This window comes from Coregonus clupeaformis, chromosome 11, assembly GCF_020615455.1.
Source record: "Coregonus clupeaformis isolate EN_2021a chromosome 11, ASM2061545v1, whole genome shotgun sequence".
NCBI classification, from domain to species: Eukaryota; Metazoa; Chordata; class Actinopteri; order Salmoniformes; family Salmonidae; genus Coregonus; species Coregonus clupeaformis.
This window is the reverse complement of record NC_059202.1, coordinates 2,304,243-2,320,172: the sequence shown is the minus strand read 5'-3', so window position 1 is coordinate 2,320,172 and position 15,930 is coordinate 2,304,243. Positions and strand designations below refer to the sequence as shown.

The following is a 15,930-nucleotide window of genomic DNA, read 5'->3' as shown; positions in this document are numbered from 1 at the left end:
GGAGGAGGGGAACAAGGACTTTATTTTTGATGTCTCAGAGTCAAGGGTCTCGTATTTTGCTGCAGATGTGGCAACTTTGTATGTTTGTGTGTCTGGCTTGATTTGATGAGGAACATTTGATGAGAATCTATCTTTAGGGATGTTTTCTGTATAATGCTATGTGTGTTGTTTACTATATGAGCTTCAAAATACAGGTAACTGCCAAAATAAAGGAAACACAAACATAAAGTCATCTTAATAGGGCGTTGGGCCACCACGAGCTGCCAGAACAGCTTCAATGCACCTTGGCATAGATTCTACAAGTGTCTGGAACTCTATTGGAGGGATGCGACACCATTCTTCCACGAGAAATTCTATCATTTAGTGTTTTGTTAAGGCTGGTAGAAAACGCTGTCTCAGGTGCCGCTCCAGAATCTCCCATAAGTGTTCAATTGGGTTGAGAGCTGGTGACTGAGACACACACACACACACACACAAACACACACACACACACACACCCTTTAAACCCCCTATGCTCTTTTAAGACCCCTGTTTCAAAGTCACAGATCTCTTCTTCTAGCCATGGTAGCCAAAATAATGGACAACTGGGCATTTTTATACATAACCCAAAGCATGATGAGATGTTAATTGCGTAATTAACTCAAGAACCACACCTGTGTGGAAGCACCTGATTTCAATATACTTTGTATTCCTTAATTTACTCAAATGTGTTTATTTTATTTTGGCAGTTACCTGTAGCTTCACTGTAGTAATCCAATGAAGTATGTGGTAAAGACATTCATTTTGAACCACATTCATCTCCCAGTCAAGTTAATTCCAGACAAAATGAACAAGACTGCTTTTGTGACTGTAGTAGACACTCAGCCTGGTGTCAAATGATGAGAGAGTGGGAAAAAGCATGACCAGTGGCCTTGGTCCATGCAGTCTGGCACATTCTATATTCCTTCCTGCCACATTTACATTTACATTTACATTTTGTCATTTAGCAGACTTACAAATTGGTGCATTCACCTTATGATAGCCAGTGGGACAACAACTTTACAATTATTATTATTTTTTAATTTTTTTGGGTGGGGTAAGGGGGGGTAGAAGGATTACTTTATCCTATCCCAGGTATTCCTTAAAGAGGTGGGGTTTCAAGTGTCTCCGGAAGGTGGTGAGTAATTCCGCTGTCCTGGCGTCGTGAGGGAGCTTGTTCCACCATTGGGGTGCCAGAGCAGCGAACAGTTTTGACTGGGCTGAGCGGGAACTGTGCTTCTGCAGAGGTAGGGGGGCCAGCAGGCCAGAGGTGGATGAACGCAATGCCCTCGTTTGAGTGTAGGGATTGATCAGAGCCTGAAGGTACGGAGGTGCCGTTCCCCTCACAGCTCCGTAGGCAAGCACCATGGTCTTGTAGCAGATGCGAGCTTCAACTGGAAGCCAGTGGAGTGTGCGGAGGAGCGGGATGACGTGAGAGAACTTGGGAAGGTTGAACACCAGACGGGCTGCGGCGTTCTGGATGAGTTGTAGGGGTTTAATGGCACAGGCAGCCCAGCCAACAGCGAGTTGCAGTAATCCAGACGGGAGATGACAAGTGCCTGGATTAGGACCTGTGCCGCTTCCTGTGTAAGGCAGGGACGTACTCTGCGAATGTTGTAGAGCATGAACCTACAGGATCGGGTCACCGCCTTGATGTTAGCGGAGAACGACAGGGTGTTGTCCAGGGTCACGCCAAGGCTCTTTGCACTTTGGGAGGAGGACACAATGGAGTTGTCAACCGTGATGGCAAGATCATGGAACGGGCAGTCCTTCCCCGGGAGGAAGAGCAGCTCTGTCTTGCCGAGGTTCAGCTTGAGGTGGTGATCCGTCATCCACACTGATATGTCTGCCAGACATGCAGAGATGCGATTCGCCACCTGGTTATCAGAAGGGGGAAAGGAGAAGATTAATTGTGTGTCGTCTGCGTAGCAATGATAGGAGAGGCCATGTGAGGATATGACAGAGCCAAGTGACTTGGTGTATAGCGAGAATAGGAGAGGGCCTAGAACTGAGCCCTGGGGGACACCAGTGGTGAGAGCACGTGGTGCGGAGACAGATTCTCGCCACGCCACCTGGTAGGAGCGACCTGTCAGGAAGGACGCAATCCAAGAGTGAGCCACGCCGGAGATGCCCAACTCGGAGAGGGTGGAGAGGAGGATCTGATGGTTCACAGTATCAAAGGCAGCAGATAGGCCTAGAAGGACGAGAGCAGTTAGCTTTAGCAGTGCGGAGAGCCTCCGTGACACAGAGAAGAGCAGTCTCAGTTGAATGACCAGTCTTGAAACCTGACTTGTTTGGATCAATAAGGTCATTCTGAGAGAGATAGCAAGAGAGTTGACTATAGACGGCACGCTCAAGAGTTTTGGAGAGAAAAGAAAGAAGGGATACTGGTCTGTAGTTGTTGACATCGGAGGGATCGAGTGTAGGTTTTTTGAGAAGGGGTGCAACTCTCGCTCTCTTGAAGACGGAAGGGACATAGCCAGCGGTCAAGGATGAGATGTTGAGCGAGGTGAGGTAAGGGAGGTCTCCGGAAATGGTCTGGAGAAGAGAGGAGGAGATAGGGTCAAGCGGGCAGGTGGTTGGGCGGGCGGCCGTCACAAGTCGCAACATTTCATCTGGAGAGAGAGGAGAGAAAGAAGTCAAAGCATAGGGTAGGGCAGTGTGAGCAGGACCAGCGGTGTCATTTGACTTAACAAACGAGGATCGGATGTCGTCAACCTTCTTTTCAAAATGGTTGACGAAGTCATCCACAGAGAGGGGGGGATTCAGCAGGGAGGAGAAGGTGGCAAAGAGCTTCCTAGGGTTAGAGGCAGATGCTTGGAATTTAGAGTGGTAGAAAGTGGCTTTAGCAGCAGAAACAGAGGAAGAAAATGTAGAGAGGAGTGAGTGAAAAGATGCCAGGTCCACAGGGAGTCTAGTTTTCCTCCATTTCCGCTCGGCTGCCCGGAGTCCTGTTCTGTGAGCTCGCAAGGAGTCGTCAAGCCACGGAGCAGGAGGGGAGGACCGAGCCGGCCGGGAGGATAGGGGACATAGAGAGTCAAAGGATGCAGAAAGGGAGGAGATGAGGGTTGAAGAGGCAGAATCAGGACAATGGACCAAGGATAAAAAGTCTATATGGAATTGCAAAATCAGATCAAATTAGGGACATTTCAAAGGAAAAACCATCTCAGCTGCATTGCAGTCCTCTTCAAGGAGAGTCTATGGAGAGTGGATGTATGGCCAGTGTCCAAAGCTGTGATGCCCCCTAGAGGGCTGACCTTCACACTGCACTGCTGAGCACAGAGCTCTATCCTCCTGCTGGTCACTTAACCCCCCTTCACACCTCCTCCACCCTCCTCCACCCCAATGGGTAATCTTCGTGTAATGTCTTCTAGACCAGCCTCGGCATGCTGCTGTGCTTTACATTTACATTTACATTTTAGTCATTTAGCAGACGCTCTTATCCAGAGCGACTTTACACACAGACGCACACACGCTTGCACGCACACACACACATGCACACACACACACACACACACTCTACCTCTCACATGGTGCTTTGCTAAAAACAGTGGGTCAAGAACACAAAACATCACTGCGAGATAAAATCAGTTCAGCTTAATAGAACTAGGTAGGGGCTTTGAGAGAACAATCTCTCTTTTTAGGGCCAGGCAAAGGGGGGTGGCAAACAAACCCTCTGTGTGTATGTGTGTGTCTCTGTGTGTGTGTCACCTTTGTCTCTTGCCTGGCTGATGATCTCTCTATTCCTGGCATATTTACAGCTGGTTAGGAAGTGCTTTTGTCCTTCATCCAGATTGCCCTTAAATGGCAGCAGAGTGCAGATAGAGGAATGGAGGGAAATGGGCTGTGAGTAACACACAAAGAGGACCCATAACTCTGTCACTCTTTTGTTGAACTTTTTTTCCCAGGGGAGTGAAAAAGTGAATTGACACTGGAATACAGAATATACATGGCCAGCGCTCTAAATGAAAAAATGTCATTGGTAGCACTGGTGCTGCTAATTTAGAAAAGTTAGGAGCACCACATAAAATTCAGGAGCACCATAAAAATAGATTAGAAATTAATGTAGATATAGCCTACAGATGTAGGATCTTAATTTGAGCCAGTTTGCTACAGCAGGACAATAATACTGCAGCAACAGGAAATGTGAATTATTTTGTGGATTATAGTAATTGCTATTTTTGTAGGGCAAATCAGGTCTGAAATGTTACATTCTTTTTGTGCATTTTTCAAACTCAAATACACTACACGTTTGTATTTCCTGATTGGCAGGAACATTCTCAGCAACAAAAGAGTGATAAAATTAAGATCCTACATCTGTACATTGGGCCTATATGAATCCTACTTACTTTTGAAGCACATCTCCTGAAGAAGATATCACTTTTCTATGGTTGGTGTTGGTTGGCATGACAACAAATGCAAAATCCAGATAGGAGTTAGGACAGGGTAGGAACCAAAGTGTTGGTTAGTGTTTACCAGGGGACCCTAATCACATTTGAATAGATGTTGCATTTAGACAAAGATTTTAGAATAGCCTTCTAATTCAGAACATGCCGTTGCACAAACAACATGCTGATCTATACCACCACTGGTAGCAACCTGTATTAGAGTTAATGTTTGCTTTGCCCTAGCTAGAGCATTTAGCTAAGTGGAATTTAGCTAGCCAGCTAGCTAGTTAACCATTAGCATTATCGATTAGCATTATTTTAGGCACATGCCAGCTTCCTTAGACTAACTCGCGTTTTGCAGAGAGCAAGATACACAAACTAATAGTATAATAGAGAAAACATGTGGATTCATATTTAGAAGCAACGTGGAAAGCGGCATCATTCTTGTTTTGGAAGAATATGCTGAGTGCATTCATTCTTCTTCTTCTTCTTTGGTATCATGGCGTTCACACGTTTTGTTTGTGCATGTCATCACCTACTGTGCGGTAGTGTGTGTTCAATCACGTTACATTTTATGATACAAAAATAAAAAAGGAACAGGGAAAAGGAAAAAGGAAAAAATTGCACCACCAACTAACCTACAGTATATACCACTATTTAATAAAAAAGAAAATCACCACCCCATTCCACTACTTTGACCCTAACTGATCCTACACCAGGCCGACGGCCTGGGACGACAGGACTCTTTCATTCAACACACCTTGTAACTCTTGTACACCCAAGTACTTCTCTGCAGCTGCCACCACAACATATATTTTCTGTGATTTACATTCCATTTCTGCGGTACAGTTGATAACCATGGCAATGAATGCTAAAAAGCCAACCTTCCTGAAGCACACATTCATATCACTCTGTATTGGCCTAGACCTACTACTCACCCTTGGACCCATCATCCTCTACTCTCTTCACTGCCTCAGCATACGACACCTTCTGTTCTACTCTGACCCTGGCAATCTCAATCTGTCTCTCTCGCACTGGACACTTCTGATCCCCCAACAACATGGGCACCCCCACAATTGACACACAGTTTTTCCCACCGATACTACACATTCCTTTGTCCCATGCCCTCCTGTACACTTCTCACATCTTGGAATTGCCCTCCTACACACTGCTGCAACATGACCATAAGCTTGGCATCTGAAACACTTTAGTGGGTTCGGCACAGAAGCTCTCACTTGATAACTGACATATCCTAATCACTCCTTTCAAAGGTGCCCTGCTCCGGAGAGCAAAGCAAGTCACAGGTCTTGTCCCTAGTCGTGTGACGCGAAGCGCCTGCTCCCTCTGAACGGAAGAAATCCATAAAATCCACTTCGAGCTACCTTCACAAATTGAACAGTACCCAACATATTTTCTACCCAGCCTGAGACTACATATGGAATCAGCCAAAAGGTAGGGATCCACTTTCTCCAAAAATGTCACTCCTACTGGGCCCAAATCATCCTTTGCATGACCATCGGGGCGAGGTTCGTACTCAGAGGTCTTCACAACACCTGCCACCATAGGTAATTCATCCATCACTCTCGTCAGGTTCAATTTCTGCGCCATCAGAGGCAGCAGAATATGGTTTGTACTTGGCGCCATTCTTCCTCAACACATATCTTCCCACCACACTCGGCTCTTCTCCTTCTTCCTTGCTGTCCATAAACATGTCTATCCGTTCACCGTGCTCTTGCCGCGCCTTCATCCGTTGTATTGCTTGCGGAGCACGCACTGATGGTGTTTCTCCAAAACCCAACTTCTGTTACTTAGCCCAATTTACAAGTCTGGCTATCTCTGGCCTCTCCATGCTTCCCCAGCTGCCGAGTGCATGAATTGACAGTATGCTGAGAGAATAAACAGCGTGGAGGAACTGTGTGCTAATGATGTGCAGTTCACGAATGATTCATTCTTTTTGAATGACAATTTTTACCGACTCGAGAGTCATGATTCATTTTTCTGAGTGATTCATTCATTTTAGTCGTTCATTTGACCAGTTGGCTGTAATGAGTCCTACAGCAGGATTAATACACGCTCCTCTGGCTCAGCGGCTCCAAAGACGTGCTCCAACCACCAACTGTCTGTCATATGCGCACAGGAAAATAGAGAAGAAAAATACATGTTAAGAACTGATAATTGATCACATGGTGCAAGAAGAAATGCAATTAATTGATTGTTGAATGTTATGATGGACACAGCTTTGTAGAACCAAAACAAAACAAACTCGAACTTGAGAACGAATCGTTTGGGGAACTGCAGTTCACAATCTAGACCGGTTGCGGCCACAACTAGACCTTCTTTTAAATGTATCAAGAAATAATTGTATTTGTATGCCTAGCAATCAACAAATGTACATTGTTGAAAGCACACGTTTACAAGTCTCAGTCACAAATGACAGCTCCAATAAGCCCCCTATGGTGAACGAGATGTGAACGAGAGACTTGTAAAATCGTGACTCTTTCGAGTTTTCAGTTCATTGTTCACTGGTAGGGGGTCCTGCGTGCCCCCTATGGTGAACGAGATGTGAATGAGAGGCTTGTAGTATTAAGACTATTTCAAGTTTTCAGTTCATCGTTCGCAGGTGGGGGTCCTGCGTGCTCTGGGCATTACTGACTCAAATGAATGAAATTAGTTGGAAAATGTGTTATTTTGACTGAACGAGTCAGTAAAAAGAGCCAAACTTCCCATCACTACTGTGTGCTGCCTGCTTGAATAACAGGGGGCAGGGCTTGGTGTGTGTGGCACAGGAAGGAACTGGAAGCAAGCAGCCATAGGAGGCAGCCTGTCTTGTTTGAGCAGTGTAGAGGTGTTGCGGTGATATATTGTTATGCATTGAATTCGCACTGGTGCTCCCAAAATATAACTCCAGGTCGCAAAGCAAAATATTTTGTTGCATATGCGACCAGATTTGTCGCACTTTAGAGCCCTGTACATGACAGATAGGTCCACGGGGGAGGTTGGGATCCACTGAGGAGTATGTGTGTGCGTGTGTGTGTGAGAGTGAGTGAGTGTGTGTGTGTGTTATATATCTAACCTTTCACCTCTTCAGAAGTCCAGGCCATAAAGTATAATGTCAGTGGTTGACATGAAACTGACAACTCTCAAGGAGACACTCAAGGTTGCCATCAGTGAGAACCAGTTTTGGTACAACCCTCCCAGGAAAACAGCCAGCGGTTATGTCTACACAGTGAGGGGACTAATGCGTCTTAATACCATGTTGTAACACACATTGGCGAGTACTACAAAATGACATAAGGCCGCAAAAGTGGTGATCCATATAAGATTATCCATATAAGCTTAGCATATACAGTGCTATGAAAAAGAATTTGCCCCCTTTCTAATTTTCTCCACTTTTGCATATTTGTGATACTGAATGTTATCAGATCTTCAACCAAAACCTAATATTAGATAAAGGCAACATAAGTGAACAAATAACACAACAATTACATATTTATTTCATTTATTTAATAAACAAAGTTATGCAACACCCAATTCCCCTGTGTGAAAAAGTAATTGCCCCCTTACACTCAATAACTGGTTGTGCCACCTTTAGCTGCAATGACTCCAACCAAATGCTTCCTGTAGTTGTTGATCAGTCTCTCACGTTGCTGTGGAGGAATTCTGGCCCACTCTTCCATGCAGAACTGCTTTAACTCAGTGACGTGTGGGTTTTCAAGCATGAACTGCTCGTTTCAAGTCCTGCCACAACATCTCAATTGGGATTAGGTCTGGACTTTGACTAGGCCATTCCAAAACTTCCAATTTGTTGCTTTTTAGCAATTTTCATGTAGACTTGTGTTTTGGATCATTGTCTTGCTGCATGACCCAGCTGCGCTTCAGCTTCAGCTCACAGACGGATGGTCTGACATTCTCCTGTAGAATTCTCTGATACAGAGCAGAATTCATGGTTCCTTCTATTAAGGCAAGTCGTCCAGGTCCTGAGGCAGCAAAGCATCCCCAAACCATCACACCACCACCACCATGCTTGACCTTTGGTATGATGTTCTTACTGTGGAATGCAGTGTTTGGTTTTCGCCAGGCATAATGAGACCCATCTCATCCAAAAAGTTGACTCAAGTTTGCCAAAAAGCACCTGGATGATCATCAAGACTCTTGGAAGAATGTTCTATGGACAGATGATTCAAAAGTATAACTTTTTGGACGACACGGTTCCAGTAATGCCTGGCGAAAACCAAACTCTGCATTCCACAGTAAGAACATCATACCAAAGGTGATACACTGATGGGTACCAGATGTGGTTGAAGAAACGTGTAACAGAGGGTATATAAGTGAGAGGGTCTCTTTGTTCAAGTTAGTTCGAAATGGCAAGAGGCAGAGCCCTGCCCTTCTGTTATAACGAACCATGGTACCTATTAAATACTTATATGAACTCCCCAGCTAAGTGTTAAATATCTTATTGCATCATGAATTACTTGATACCCGAGAAACTCATCATAACAATGAGAGCCCATGAGCTCATGTTGTGCAACATTTCTATAGGCTATGCAATTGCACGAGAAAACAGAGTGATGGCCTCTATCAAAAAGAGGAGGATCCCATCAGCTTTCTATAGGCTAGGCCTACTATACAGTTGAAGTCGGAAGTTTACATACACCTTAGCCAAATTAATTTAAACTCAGTTTTTCACAATTCCTGACATTTAATCCTTGTAAAAAATTCCCTGTCTTAGGTCAGTTAGGATCACCACTTTATTTTAAGAATGTGAAATATCAGAATAATAGTAGAGAGAATTATTTATTTAAGCTTTTATTTCTTTCATCACATTCCCAGTGGGTCAGAAGTTTACATACACTCAATTAGTATTTGGTAGCATTGCCTTTAAATTGTTTAACTTGGGTCAAACGTTTGCGGGTAGCCTTCCACAAGCTTCCCAAAATAAATTGGGTGAATTTTGGCCCATTCCTCCTGACAGAACTGGTGTAACTGAGTCAGGATTGTAGGCCTCCTTTTTTTTTAGGGGGTAGATATATATATATATATATATATATATATATATGTATACATACATACATACATACACACACACACACATCCATACAAACAGTGAGGGAAAAAAGTATTTGATCCCCGACTGATTTTGTACATTTGCCCAATGACAAAGAAATGATCAGTCTATAATTTTAATGGTAGGTTTATTTGAACAGTGAGAGACAGAATAACAAAAAAAATATCCAGAAAAACGCATGTCAAAAATGTTATAAATTGATTTGCATTTTAATGAGGGAAATAAGTATTTGACCCCTCTGCAAAACATAACTTAGTACTTGGTGGCAAAACCCTTGTTGGCAATCACAGGGGTCAGACGTTTCTTGTGGTTGGCCACCAGGTTTGCACACATCTCAGGAGGGATTTTGTCCCACTCCTCTTTGCAGATCTTCTCCAAGTCATTAAGGTTTCGAGGCTGACGTTTGGCAACTCGAACATTCAGCTCCCTCCACAGATTTTCTATGGGATTATTACTCACATCGGCTACGGAGAGCGTGATCACATAGTCATCCGGAACAGCTGGTGCTCTCATGCATGCTTCAGTGTTGCTTGCCTCGAAGCGAGCATAGAAGTGGTGTACAGCATGTGCTGACCAACTGGCAAGTGTCTTCACTGACATTTTCAACATGTCCCTGACTGAGTCTGTAATACCAACATGTTTCAAGCAGACCACCATAGTCCCCGTGCCCAAGGACTCTAAGATAACCTGCCTAAATGACTACCGACCCGTAGCACTGACGTCTGTAGCCATGAAGTGCTTTGAAAGGCTGGTCATGGCTCACATCAACAGCATTATCCCAGAAACCCTAGACCCACTCCAATTTGCATACCGCCCCAACAGATCCACAGATGATGCAATCTCTATTGCACTCCACACTGCCCTTTCCCACCTGGACAAGAGGAACACCTACGTGAGAATGCTATTCATTGACTACAGCTCAGCATTCAACACCATAGTGCCCTCTAAGCTCATCACTAAGCTAAGGATCCTGGGACTAAACACCTCCCTCTGCAACTGGATCCTGGACTTCCTGTCGGGCCGCCCCCAGGTGGTAAGGGTAGGTAACAACACATCTGCCACACTGATCCTCAACACGGGGGCCCCTCAGAGGTGCATGCTCAGTCCCCTCCTGTACTCTCTGTTCACCCATGACTGCATGGCCAGGCACGACTCCAACACCATCATTAAGTTTTACGACGACACAACAGTGGTAGGCCTGATCACCGACAACGATGAGACAGCCTATAGGGAGGAGGTCAGAGATCTGGCCGTGTGGTGCCAGGACAACAACCTCTCCCTCAACGTGACCAAGACAAAGGAGATGATTGTGGACTACAGGAAAAAAAAGAGGACTGAGCACGCCCCCATTCTCATCGACGGGGCTGTAGTGGAACAGGTTGAGAGCCTCAAGTTCCTTGGTGTCCACATCACCAACGAACTATCATGGTCCAAACACACCAAGACAGTCGTGAAGAGGGCACGACAAAGCCTATTCCCCCTCAGGAGACTAAAAAGATTTGGCATGGGTCCTCAGATCCTCAAAAAATTATACAGCTGCACCATCGAGAGCATCCTGACTGGTTGCATCACCGCCTGGTATGGCAACTGCTTGGCCTCCGACCGCAAGGCACTACAGAGGAGTAGTGCGTACGGCCCAGTACATCACTGGGGCAAAGCTTCCTGCCATCCAGGACCTCTATACCAGGCGGTGTCAGAGGAAGGCCCTCAAAATTGTCAAAGCCTCCAGCCACCCTAGTCATAGACTGTTCTCTCTGCTACCGCACGGCAAGCGGTACCGAGTGCCAAGTCTAGGTCCAAAAGACTTCTCAACAGCTTCTACCCCCAAGCCATAAGACTCCTGAACAGCTAATCATGGCTACCCGGACTATTTGCACTGCCCCCACCCCATCCTTTTTACGCTGCTGCTACTCTGTTAAGTATTTATGCATAGTCACTTTAACTCTACCCACATGTACATATTACCTCAACTATCTCAACTAGCCGGTGCCCCCCGCACATTGACTCTGCAACGGTACCCCCTGTATATATAGCCTCCCTACTGTCACTTTATTTTACTTCTGCTCTTTTTTTTCTCAACACTTTTTTTTTGTTGTTGTTGTTTTATTTTTACTTTTTTTGTTTAAAATAAATGCACTGTTGGTTAAGGGCTGTAAGTAAGCATTTCACTGTAATGTCTGCACCTGTTGTATTCGGCGCATGTGACCAATAAAATTTGATTTGATTTGATTTGATTTGATTTACACGTCCTGGTAATCCGTCTGGCCCTGCGGCCTTGTGAATGTACACAGGGCCTATATACTTAACCTATATACTTATTATGGACACAGTATGCTTACATTATTAGTTATCTTGTTGTTATTAGTTGTTGTTAGTTGTTATTAGTCCCATCTTTCAACTCCATTCAACAACACACATTTATCTCTTAACACCATCCATATTGGATTTCTATTTGCCATATATTTTTCAACTGTACTGTGTGTGATGTTTTACAATAGTTCTGAACCTTTCTATTCTCATTGGTTCTACAGATTGTAAATTGAAAATAAACATTTTTGTTAAAAGTATTATTATATTATTGATTGATTGACTATGACTTTTCAGATCACCCAGTAATGCTATCTGCAGGGTTAGGTCCAGGTAAATATTACAATCCTTTAGCCATTCCTGGACCTGTGCCCAAACACACGCTACAAATGGACAGTACCAAAACAAATGATCTAATGATTCTGTCTCTTCACAGCAAAATCTGCAGAGCTGGGAAGATTGTATCCCCCATATAAATAACATTCTATTATTAGCAAAAGTTTTGAATCCGGCGTCATTTTGCGTATCATTTCATAAACACTATGCCATGGAATCGGTACGTCAAAAATCTCTTCCCAACTATTTTGCAATCTATATGGGACGGCTGTCAATCCTTTGGTCCTTAAATTAAACTGGTATACTTTTTTATTCATCACAGTTTTCTTTAACCAATTATGTTCTTTAAAGCAAGGCCGACAGACAAGTTCCTTACTTTTTCCCCCTTCCACTTTCCTCTTCCATTTTTGCGGTAATGCTGCAATTATTTGGTTGTAATTTTGGGTAGAGCAGACATTTCCATATGTTTTTGTTAGCTGCATGTGCGACATAACTCCACCAGTCCTACCGATTATATCATTTACGAAGATTATTCTTTTTTTAAACACTTTGTCAAAAAAAAATGGTTTGTTATAAATTAGTATATTTGAGTTTAACCACAATATTTGTTGCATTATTTGTTCTGTCGTTTCTGGAAGATTAAATTGAAATTGCAACCAACTTTCTATGGCTTGTTTTAGAAATAGTGATATTTGGGAGATGATTTCCTTTTCAAATAACTGAAAGTGAGAGGTTGTAATCTGAATAAAGGGAAAAAGGCCATTCTTGAACATTGGGTGTGACAATCTTACTAATTTGCTAGAGAACCAGTTCGGATTTAAGTATAACTTTTGTATGACTGAAGCTTTTAGTGATAGGTCTAATGCTTTAATATTTAATAATTTCTGTCCTCCGAATTCATATTCATTATATAAATAGGCCCGTTTAATTTTGTCTGGCTTGCCATTCCAAAATAGGCCTCTGTCACGAGTGTCAGTGTAATGCGGTGGGTCGAAGTCAGGCGCAGGACACAGAACTTGAAGAAATGTACTTTACTGAGAAATGAGTAAAGAATACAATACAGAAATCTCTCCACACAGGTAGGAACTAACCCACTCACAAACGACACACGAAACGAAAACAACCACGCACAAAACACATTGGGAGCCACTGGGTTAAATAGGGAAGGCGTGATTACACTAATGGGCAACAGGTGTGTGACAATAGACAACAGGTGCAACATAGAAACATAGATCGGCAGCAGCTAGTATTCCGGTGACGACGAACGCTGAAGCCTGCCCGAGCAAGGAGGAGGGGCAGCCTCGGCAGAATCCGTGACAGCCTCCATGCTCGCACACGCTTTTTCAGTTCTGCCCACAAATTTTCGATAGGATTGAGGTCAGGGCTTTGTGATGGCCACTCCAATATCTTGACTTTGTTGTCCTTAAGCCATTTTGCCACAACTTTGGAAGTATGCTTGGGGTCATTGCCCATTTGGAAGACCCATTTGCGACCAAGCTTTAACTTCCTGACTGATGTCTTGAGATGTTGCTTCAATATATCCACATCATTTTCCTTCCTCAAGATGCCATCTATTTTGTGAAGTGCACCAGTCCCTCCTGCAGCAAAGCACCCCCACAGCATGATGCTGGCACCCCCGTGCTTCACGGTTGGGATGGTGTTCTTCGGCTTGCAAGCATCCCCATTTTTCCTCCAAACATAACGATGGTCATTATTGCCAAACAGTTCTATTTTTGTTTCATCAGACCAGAGGACATTTTTTTGGAGCAGTGGCTTCTTCCTTGCTGAGCGGCCTTTCAGGTTATGTCGATATAGGACTGGTTTTACTGTGGATATAGATACTTTTGTACCTGTTTCCTCCAGCATCTTCACAAGGTCCTTTGCTGCTGTTCTGGGATTGATTTGCACTTTTCGCACCAAAGTACGTTCATCTCTAGGAGACAGAACGCATCTCCTTCCTGAGCGGTATGACAGCTGCGTGGTCCCATGGTGTTTATACTTGCGTACTATTTTTTGTACAGATGAACGTGGTACCTTCAGGCGTTTGGAAATTGCTCCCAAGGATGAACCAGACTTGTTTTCTGAGGTCTTGGCTGATTTATTTTGATTTTCCCATGATGTCAAGCAAAGAGGCACTGAGTTTGAAGGTAGGCCTTGAAATACATCCACAGGTACACCTCCAATTGACTCAAATGATGTCAATTAGCCTATCAGAAGCTTCTAAAGTCATGACATCATTTTCTGGAATTTTCCATGCTGTTTAAAGGCACAGTCAACTTAGTGTATGTAAATGCTTCACAGAGTTGTGATACAGTGAATTATAAGTGAAATAATCTGTCTGTAAACAATTGTTGGAAAAATTACTTGTGTCATGCACAAAGTAGATGTCCTAACCGACTTGCCAAAACTATAGTTTGTTAACAAGAAATGTGTGGAGTGGTTAAAAAACGAGTTTTAATGACTCCAACCTAAGTGTATGTAAACTTCCGACTTCAACTGTATTTATTTCTCAACTTTCCTAATATTAAGCACATTGCTTATCTTTACAACAGGAGTATAGCCTACCTGGATGGCATGAAAATGAACCACGGAAAAAGCGTCCTCAATTTGCTATTTAAGTGCATATATTACATGTATTTTTTCCCCGCTGCCCCTGTTTCGAGACAGGTTCATGATAATGGTCCATTCTAAATCAAAACAAATTTTACACATACAGTACCAGTCAAAAGTTTGGACACACCTACACATTCCAGGGTTTTTCTTTATTTTTACTATTTTCTACATTGTAGAATAATAGTGAAGATATCAAAACTATGAAATAACACATATGGAATCATGTAGTAACCAAAAAACTGTTAAACAAATCAAAATATATTTTATATGTGAGATTCTTCAAAGCCACCCTATGCCTTGATGACAGCTTTCAAACTCTTGGCATTCTCTCAACCAGCTTCATGAGGTAGTCATCTGGAATGCATTTCAATTAACAGGTGTGCCTTGTTAAAAGTTAATTTGTGGAATTTCTTTCCTTCTTAATGCGTTTGAGCCAATCAGTTGTGTTGTGACAAGGTACGGGTGGTATACAGAAGATAGCTCTATTTGGTAAAAGACCAAGTCCATATTATGGCAAGAACAGCTCAGATAAGCAAAGGGAAATTACAGTCCATCATTACTTTAAGACATGAAGGTCAGTCAATCTGGAAAATTTCAAGAACTTTGAAAGTTTCTTCAAGTGCAGTCGCAAAAATAATCAAGCACTATGATGAAACTGGCTCTCATGAGGACCGCCAGATTGCAGCCCAAATAAATGCTTCACAGAGTTCAAGTAACAGACACATCTCAATATCAACTGTTCAGAGGAGAATGCGTGAATCAGGCTTTCATGGTTGAATTGCTGCAAAGAAACCACTACTAAAAGACACCAATAATAAGAAGAGACTTGCTTGGGTCAAGAAACACGAGCAATGGACATTAGACCGGTGGAAATTTGTCCTTTGGTCTGATGAATCCAAATTGGAGATTTTTGGTTCCAACCGCCGTGTCTTTGTGAGATGCGGTGTGGGTGAACGGATGATCTCCGCATGTGTGGTTCCCACCGTGAAGCATGGAGAAGGAGGTGTGATGGTGTGGGGGTGCTTTGCTGGTGACACTGTCTGTGATTTATTTAGAATTCAAGGCACACTTAACCAGCATGGATACCACAGCATTCTGCAGCGATACGCAATCCCATCTGGTTTGCACTTAGTGGGACTATCATTTGTTTTTCAACAGGACAATGACCCAAAACACACCTCCAGGCTGTGTAAGGGCTATTTG

The 15,930-nt window shown here is 43.5% G+C and overlaps 1 protein-coding gene and 1 pseudogene across 1 annotated transcript in view; both read right to left on the bottom strand.

Moving 5' to 3' along the window:
• The window catches only part of LOC121577007 (ras association domain-containing protein 8), a 54,896-nt gene that overhangs the window by 22,748 nt on the left and 16,218 nt on the right, over window positions 1–15,930 (bottom strand). The window lies entirely within an intron of this gene.
• On the bottom strand, window positions 1,105–2,204 carry LOC121577008 (annotated as a pseudogene).